The sequence below is a fragment of the Pistacia vera genome, unplaced genomic scaffold (assembly GCF_008641045.1).
Source record: "Pistacia vera cultivar Batoury unplaced genomic scaffold, PisVer_v2 Contig160, whole genome shotgun sequence".
NCBI classification, from domain to species: Eukaryota; Viridiplantae; Streptophyta; class Magnoliopsida; order Sapindales; family Anacardiaceae; genus Pistacia; species Pistacia vera.
The window spans coordinates 132855-142571 of NW_022195685.1; positions in this window are offsets into that span (position 1 = coordinate 132855).

The following is a 9717-nucleotide window of genomic DNA, read 5'->3' on the forward strand; positions in this document are numbered from 1 at the left end:
ACAATTTCCCTTGGCACATGAAGCGTTATTTTGAAGCAATCAAGTTGCTCGACAAAAAAGAAAAGGTAAATCAAGCCATTACATATTTACATGATCTTGTTGCTAGTTGGTGGCATAGGAAGTATGTTGAAGTCAAGAGTGACACTTGCATAATTGACACATGGGAAGATCTAAAAAAGGAGTTGAAGTGCCAATTCTATCCCGAAAATGAGGTTCATGATGCAAGGAAGAGAATGAAGGACTTGAAACATACTTGTTCTATAGTGGACTACATCGAAGAATTTTCCAGACTAATGTTGCATATTAACAACATGAGTGAGGACAATTTGCTCTTCAATTTCATGGATGGACTCCAAAATTGGGCACAACAAGAAATTTGAAGGCATGGGACAAAAAATGTGTCCTCAAAGCGGAGACCCTCTAAGATTACCAAAGAAGTGACTCTTCTTTTAAATAATAACACTCTAATTCGAAGTATGGCAAAGATGGGGGAGCGAAAGAGTCTCATTCCAATTATGGAAAGAGTTTCATTCCAATGATGGAAAGAGTTTCATTCCAATGATGGAAAGAGTTTCATTCCAACGATGGAAAGAGACAAGTACCAACTAAAAATGAGTGACATAAAGGCAAGCGAGAAAACAATCCTCGTAACAACTGTTTCATATGCAATGGTCCACATTGGCAGTCAGAATGTCTGAAGAAAGGCATACTGAATGATATCATTGAACGAGAGTCAAGTGAGAAGATTCAAATGGGATCTTTAGAACTCCTAAATACCTTGCAAGCAAATTCAGTTCCATTCAAGCCGAATGAGAAGTCCGTCATGTACGTGGAAGCTCCCATCAATGGGAAGGCTACTCAAGTAATGGTAGACACAGGAGCTTCTCATAATTTTATTTGAAAGGAGGAAGCCAATAGGCTAGGCCTCAAGGTTGACAAAGGGAGCGGTTGGTTAAAGATGGTGAATATTAAAGCAAAGCCTCTTAATGCTGTAGCCGATGATGTGGACTTACACTTAGGCACATGGACAGGCAAGGTAAATCTTTCAATTGTTCCTCTTCATGATTTTGACATTGTGTTGGGTATGAAATTCCTCAGGTAGTTTAATGTTGTGCTATTGCCACGGTTCAACACTGTTTGCATCTTGGAGGGAAGTCTGTGTGTGATTCTCATAATAACGAAGCCCACAGGGACAAAGTCATGCAACAACCCACGTCCTATCTAGTTTCCATGTCAATTTTTTGGAGCCATATCATGCAGACATGGAAGATTCCCACTAGCCCCCACTATTTTTGTCTTTAACACCTATCTTCAAGTTTAAGTGGGGATATATTTATAAACCAAAAAAGAAAATTCTTCTTATTCAATTATCAAAATTAAAAGTAAATTTAAATCAATAAGAATTTATTATAAAGTATAAAGATTAAACCAATCAAACCAAGTATCACAAATTTTCTTAATGAGAATTTGTGATACTGAGTATTTTGTTTAATGAGAATGAAACATGATTTTTCTTTTGTCAAGATGAGATTTAGAATTAATAACTATTAGGAAATGATCAAGTCATGGTAGCGGAAAACAAAAATTATATAACAATAGATCGTTCCCTTAGAACCAAGATCAGGGCATAAATTTTACAATATATACTTTAAATCAAAATCTGCAGAAATATGAAAATCAGATTTGAGTTAAGAATTCATACACACATTTGGAGGCTCCTTCAACCTTGTCTCTAAATGGGTTTCGCTACCGATCCAAGAGTAGGATTGAACAAGCGATAGTTCACACGAAGATAACCCGAAGAACTAAAGAGGGATTTGCTAGATCCTCTTTAGCCTTAAGAACCAAGAACAAGAATCAAATGAAATATTTGATTCAACCAAATGTAAAGTGGCGTGGGAAGAGAGAAAAGGGGGCTGGAGTTTTTAATCAAAAGTGATTGAATGAATTTCTATTTTAATTCAAAAAATCTTGCACTTGTATAGTGCACACAATGCCCTATTCCATCATGGAATAGGCTTGGGCACCAACCCAAACAACTCCTTATGTCCAAACAGCCCCATTTAGATATTTTTATTTTAATTATTATTATTTCAATTAAATTAAATTAATATATATATAATATATTAACATTTAACAATAACACTAATTCATTTAAATATATGTGTACACATATTTAAATATAATCTCACTTATTTAATTTTAATATCAAATTAAACAAAGGCAACAACCTCAACAAATTTAATTGCATTGTGAGATTACCAAAATACCATTTCGCTAAAAAAGACGAAAACGCCCTTCTCATAAACTAATTCTTAAATTATCTTCTATGTGTGTGACCCGTATGCTCCTTATCATACCGGCAGTGTGTAGTATCGCGATTAACACCAATTAATAGTTTTACTTCACACAGACCAAGATTGGCCTCTAGCAAGGCATCATGGCCACCTGATAGATTTGGATTTAGCGAAGCAGCTACCTGTCAACGATATGGTTGCCATACAATCTAATCCTTTCATCATCTGTTATCTCATCAAGATCGAGGCACAGAAATAGTGTCAACCTCAACTACTCTCGATATGTTTGTATTCAGGTCTTGGACCAATGACCGGAATAATAAACTGGATAGAGCAACAACTCAATCCCACTGTGGCCACAGTTTTAGTGTCATTGCCATATACTGAATTGCGCCGTGAGATAACTTTCTCCCATACTCGGGAGTGATGAATCCTCTGTCAATCCACCATAGTCTTGATACACTCCTTGATGCAGCCAATCACCACCGTATTGACAGCTCTGAAAAGAACTGCGTTAGGCTAGTGTCAAACTACACCAATCGGTGCACAAGGCGCTCCGGTGATCTCAAGTCTAAGGATCACATGCACCACCATTCGTTAGAGGATTTGTTCCATAGACACTGGGGTTACCATCCATATGGAATCCTCTGGTGGGTCAGTCCAGTGAACTTGCTGTGGTGTAATCGCCTACAACAAACACCCATGTGTTGCACCAGGTTGTCACCAAACAACCTTGACAAGTGAGATCAGTCACTGCCTTTCGACAGGGTCGTTCAACACTATGATAGCCTTACCGTATTATCTGTGCCCTTACTTCAGAATAATACTGGGGCTACGGACGTTTCTAGAATGGCCACCATATATCTATAGGGTTCTCACTATCAAAGATTTGAAACACTTGATACCCTTGTCACGGTTCTACCATTCTAAGGACACTATATCAATACATACAATAATGATTTACGCATATAAGAATAAAAATGCTTTTATTGATCAAATGAGCATTATTAACAAGGTCATTTTACAATAATTGATTGGCTGTAGGGCACCTATTCTAACAATTAACTTGATTAATAGAGTTTTGAGGTTTGTATATTCACAAACTTCCTCAAAGAAATTTATGATATCAATGTTTGTTTTTAATGGAATAAAACAAGAATTTTTCTTCTATGGATTTAAAAGATGATTAATTAATTGTAAGAGTTTGAGGTTTTGATTCAATAAACAAATTGATCCATAATTATATGAGTATGAAATTTGATTGATTTAGTCTCATGGTTTATTGTTAATTTTGATTGAATTAAATTTATGATGGACCCTGCATTTCAAAGTTTTACACACACAAGGCAAAGGCACAAGACAAAAGGGCAAAAGGGGGAAAACACATTGAGACAAGTGGCTAGGCAGAAAATGCATTGAGACAGGTGGCTAGGTAGTTAGTTAGGATTGGGATTTGGGTGTCAGAATAAAAGGGGAAGAATAGGCAGAGGGGCGACCTTCTGAAATTGGTGTATTGGTTTGTCCTGGAAGGTGCTGGCCCTCGAAGACCAACTTATATTTTTCTTTTTTTGTTTCCAGTTGTTATTTGGTTATTTGGGTCCGTTGAACATAATTCATAACCTTTAATAGAATCGTATTTGAATTCCCTTGTCTAGTTATTGTTCTGGTTTATATTGGTTGTTGTTCTAGTTTATACTGATGTGTGTGACGTCTGGTGTTGTTGTGGTTGTGTGGATTTTTTGGAAGTTGTGTTACGAGTAAGGAGTTCCAGTGGAGGTATCCATCATTATTGGTATTAGAGCAAGGTTATCAGCTAGGTTATGGTTGGCACTAGGATGGAGAATAGAGTAGAGGGTGTGGAAAAGGATATGGCAGTTGTTCAAAGGGACGTAGCTATGGTGATTGAAACAGTAAATTCCATGAGGGAGATCTTGATGAATATGCAAAATTGGATGCACAAGAAAGATGAAGAAGAATAAGAGCGTAATGTTACTCGAGACTCAAGTGGCGATAGGGGGGTAGAACATAGGGCAATCCTCACGGGGACCAAGGAAACCCAGGTGGAACCTTAGGGGGAAACCCAAATGGAGAGGGCTAGAACCACGGCGGAGATGGGAGAAATCACCGTGACTGTAATGTCTCACTAGGCAAGTATTCACTGAGTATCCTATAGAGAGAATCCAGAGAATTACTAGTTTAAAAAGGGTGTCGTCTAAAATTTTTATCCTTAATCCAGTTATAACATACTATTACACAAAGATTATTTCTCATATATATAAATCCACATTAAATTTCTTCACTGAGACAGTGTGTGCAATCCTCTCACCAGCTTGACGTCTCCTGACCACTACAATCTAATACTTGCAAAAATAAGGAAAGCAACGGGGTGAGCTATAAATGCTCAGCAAGTAAACCTAATCTAACTATGCTCTTACTCTGCTGTCCCCGTTTTCGCTGTACTGTTTCTAAATTTCTACTTGCTTTCTCTCTTTGTTCTCAAGCATACTACTTAGCAGTCTTCTATTTTTCTCAAATCTTTCTAAATCCTTCTAGGGCTATGCTATTCTTTATCATTTTATTTCTCTTCTCTACCAGATTATAACTTTCTGTTTCTTTCTCTACTTAACAAATCACAAAGTTTTCTTGCTATTTGTGATGTTTCTAATTTCTATTCTTTCTAGCATGTATCTAATTTCTGTTCTTTTCTTATATATCTCTAATTTCTTCTCTATTCTCATGGGCTTCTATTTTCTTTTCTTCTCTATTCCCATGGGCTTCTAATTTATGTTCTTCTCTATTCCCATGGGCTTCTATTTTCTTTTCTTCTCTATTCTCATGTGCTTCTATTTTCTTTTCTTGGCTAGTCAGACACGCAATAATAAAATAAACTATTTAATCTATGCATAAATGCATGAGATGCAATGCACATAAAATGTATGATGCATATGCAAATGATCATGTTTTTATTCTTTCTGAAAATTCTTTCTAAAATTAGTTCTCTTTCTTTCAAAAATTCTTTCTGTTTTCTATTTCTTATTCTATTTTTCTTTCTTTTTCTGAAATTATTTCTGTATTCTATTCTGATTTGTCAATCGAACTAGGCTGAGGGATGGATTTGGAACCCTGGCCGTGTGAGCATATTCTGAAATTCTTTCTGGGTACAATCCTCATCCACATGCACTTCTAACGGACTGTACAATTATGTTTTCTATTCTAAGGCCGCTCACTGATGGTAGCATGCATCTGGGAAACTTCTGCATCTTTGTCGCCACTAGCTAACACAGCAAACGCTCACAGGTTCCTCATCGCAACAGCCCTCTGAAAACATGCTCTGTAAATTTGCAAAATAACTAGCTAGACATTTTCCAATAATTTTAAAATTTCTGAAATATATGCTATGTTATGTCATGCATTTATATGTTGTCTATGCATGATCCCAAAATATGTGTCTGACTCTGGCATGTATTCTATTAATTCTAAGGCTTTTATTTCTATACTTTTCTGGAAAGCCCAAAGTTCTATTCTAGTAACACGCTTAGCTTAAACATTTTCTATTTTATTCTTTATTTCTGAATTCTATACATCGTGTGTACGTACACGATTCTATAATTTCTATATAATTATGTAATTCTTCAATTCTATCATGCTATGTAAAATGTACACGTACACAATTACATTATCACTCACAAATTCTACTCTCTAATATTTTCTAATGTAACCAACATGTCTTGTACAACTTTCTAAATACAAATCTTAATGCCATAAATTTGCATTCTCTTACATGACCATCAAATTCAATTGTTATATATGCCCCTCTTTCTTCTTTTCTTTTGACTACATTCTATACATTAATCTATATTGCCATATTAATCATTGTAAATTCAATCTAACATATGGCACAACATATATACTTTGGCTAAATTCTAATTTCTTTCTAACATTCTTAACTAAACTTTTGGCCAATACAACCTATTCTCAAGATCTTCTAGCACAATTATATAGCTTGTAATATATAATAAGGTATGAAAACTATACTCATACCAATCAATTTTTAAAATGGTCATGTATTTAGTACATAAACCAAACTTCTATTTCTTTGAGGTTTCTTTTGATATCTATACTTGGGAAAGCTTTTCTATTCTTTATACAATAAAATCACTTATTACATATTGTTTGTACTTAATCTCAAGACAAGAAACAACAATATACTCATTTGGTCAAGCCATTATTTGGATGATCTTTCTAAATTCAAGTACACAAACTTGAGAATTTATTATGGCGTATTGATATGTCATGACATAATCTACCATTCTTTACTATCAACAGTGCCATATCAAAGTAACAATTTAACATGTAAATCCCTTCTAACACTTTCCCAAAGTCATAAGTTTCACAATTTCTAATTCAATAACTAAATAAAATGTGCTATTGAAGAAATACTAAAGGTTCAAGTAACTTGAACCATGTACTAAAAGCCATTTATCTCATTGAACTAACATGACCAAGTGATATTCTAAATTTTGGCATAACAAAATAAACTATTGAAAAATAAAATTTATACTTAGTTAATCCTAACATAACCTTTCAACTCCAATTCTTTCCTTTCTCTAACAATTTCTTTAATAAGATTTAACAAACTCATGCATGCATTTCTCTTTGAATTTTCACCAAACAATTCACATGCACATGCAAATACTTAGTTGGCCACACTTCCACATCTCTCCAAATCCACCAAAATTGGAGTGAAAACTCACTAAATTTAATTTCAAATCTGGTCGGATTCAACACTTCAAAATTTCATCAACAATTCTTCCATATTTCATCCATAATTCCACCAAATCACCCTATACACATGAACTACTTCTCATGGCTGGAATTTTACACATCATTCAATATTAAAACAGCCAATAATTCTCACCATACAATCTCATACAAACATACAAGAATCAATCCACACAATTATTGCTCAGATCAAAACTAAAATTGGATTTACTTACCTTGAATATGTGCAACAGTAATGATATAACCTCCCTTTGCTAAAATTCTCTTCCTCTTGGACCTAAATCATATAAAACTATAAGAATTTAAAACTTTAAAGTTTAATCACACACCTTTGTGCTAGAATCTTATCTTTGGATGCTTTAGGATTGAAAATCTACACAAATTTAAGCCTATTCCTATGAATTCTCTATGAAATTTGGTGAAGAAGTTTGAGAGAAATTGGAATTGGATGAGGGGTGGCGTGTACAAGGGATGGAATGGCTAGGGTTTAATTTATTGAAACCTTATATATATATATATATATATATAGTATGAGAAGAGAGAGAGAGGAAGAGAGAGAGAGAGAGAGAGAGAGAGAGAGGAGAGAGAGAGTAAAACCCTCTCTATAGTCATAATGTTGGGACTAACTAATTTTATTACTACAAAGAGGTTATAATTTAATGGAGGTGTAGTTACAAAAATTATGTTTTGATTTCTTATTTTTAATTCATTGTTTGTAGTACAGTATTAGGATTTCAATTCATATTTTAGTAATTTAGGATTCAATATAGCGTTTCAATTACCTACTTTTGAAACAGATAAAAGATTGTTTCTTAGAACCAGCAAAAATAAGTGTCAGTGATGGAACTGTAAATACAGTTGATGCATGGTCAATTGATGTAAACCACAGCAATTGTTAATGGTTTTAAGCGCTGCAAAATTAGGACCACTAATGTCAATGAATTATAAGTTACAAATGAAGTGTTGAGAGAAGAAAAGATCACTATGATAATTGAGTGATCAGATTCAACAAATTCACTATACTAATCGAATGGATATATATGCTTCTTCGATTATCCAAATAGCAACAAATTGTGTATACTTAACCAAGGAGAAATCATTGTTGCAATTAGACAATAAGAGAAAGGAAATAATCCTAAGGATAATAGTACAGAAATACAAAAGTCTTGTGCCATGAGCTCTAAACATGCTTGAGAAACTAAAAATTTGGCTTCAACAAGAAGGTATCCATGCTAACGAGCTATTACGTACTCGTAAGTAAAGATGTGATAATACTCTAAAACATAAATCATTGTCCCAAACAATTTAAATAAATATTTTTATTAATTTTAAACCTTTAATTTTATATAACATATATTTTTTTGTAATATACAGATAATTATTACTATGTAGAGGCAACTTTCTTAAGCGGGAATTAGAAAAATTATAACTTATTACAATGTAAAGTTTATTCCTATATAGAGTATCACTATAGAGAGGTTTGACTATTATATGTATAATATATATATATATTATATATTATATATATATATATATATATTATATATATATATATATATAATATTATATATATATATATATATATATTATATATATATATATATATATATAAATGTATTGTATATACAGTAAACCTCTCTATAGTCTAAGTGGGACTAACTAATTTTATTACTATAAGGAGGTTATAACTAATTGAGGTGTAGTTACAAAATTATAGTTTTGATTTCTTATTTTATAATTCATGTTTAGTAGTACAATATAGGATTTCATCATATTTAGTAATATTAGGATTTCAATTCAGCGCTTTGATTGACTACTTTTGAAACGATAAAAGATCGTTTCTTAGAACCAGCAAAAATAAGTGTCATTGATGGAATTAAATGCAGTTGATGCATGTTCATTGATTGAAGTCACAGACAATTATTAATGGTTTTAGCGCTGCAAAATTAGGACCACTAATTCAATGAATTATAGTTACAAATGAAGTGGATGAGGAGAAAATAAAAAAGTTACTATAGAATTGAGTGATCAAATTCGACAAATTCACTACACTAATCGAATGGATATTAATGTCTTCTTCGATTATCCAAATGAGCAACAATGTGTATACTTTAACCAAAGGAGAAATCTTGTTTGCAATTAGACATAAGAGAAATGAAATAATCCTAAGGATAATAGTACGGAAATATAAAAAGTCTTGTGCCATGAGCTCTAAAATGCTTGAGAAACTAAAAATAGTTTGGCTTCAATAGAAGGTTCCATGCTAACGAGCTATTACAACTCGTAAGGTAAAGGATTGATAACAACTCTAAAGCATAAATCATTATTCCAAACAATTTTAATAAATATTTTATTTCATTTTAAACCTTTAATTTTACATAACATTTATTTTTTTGTAATATAAAAAATTATTACTATGTAGAGCAACTTTCCTTAAGGCAGGAATTAGAAAAATTATAACTTATTACAAGTGTAGAGTTTATTCTTATTTATAACTATCCCAAATTGGGATTAAATTTTTATGACTATGTAGATTTATCCCTATATGAGTATCACTATGAGAGGTTTTAATACTTATATATATATTATATATATATATATATATATATATATATATATATATATAGATATATATAGA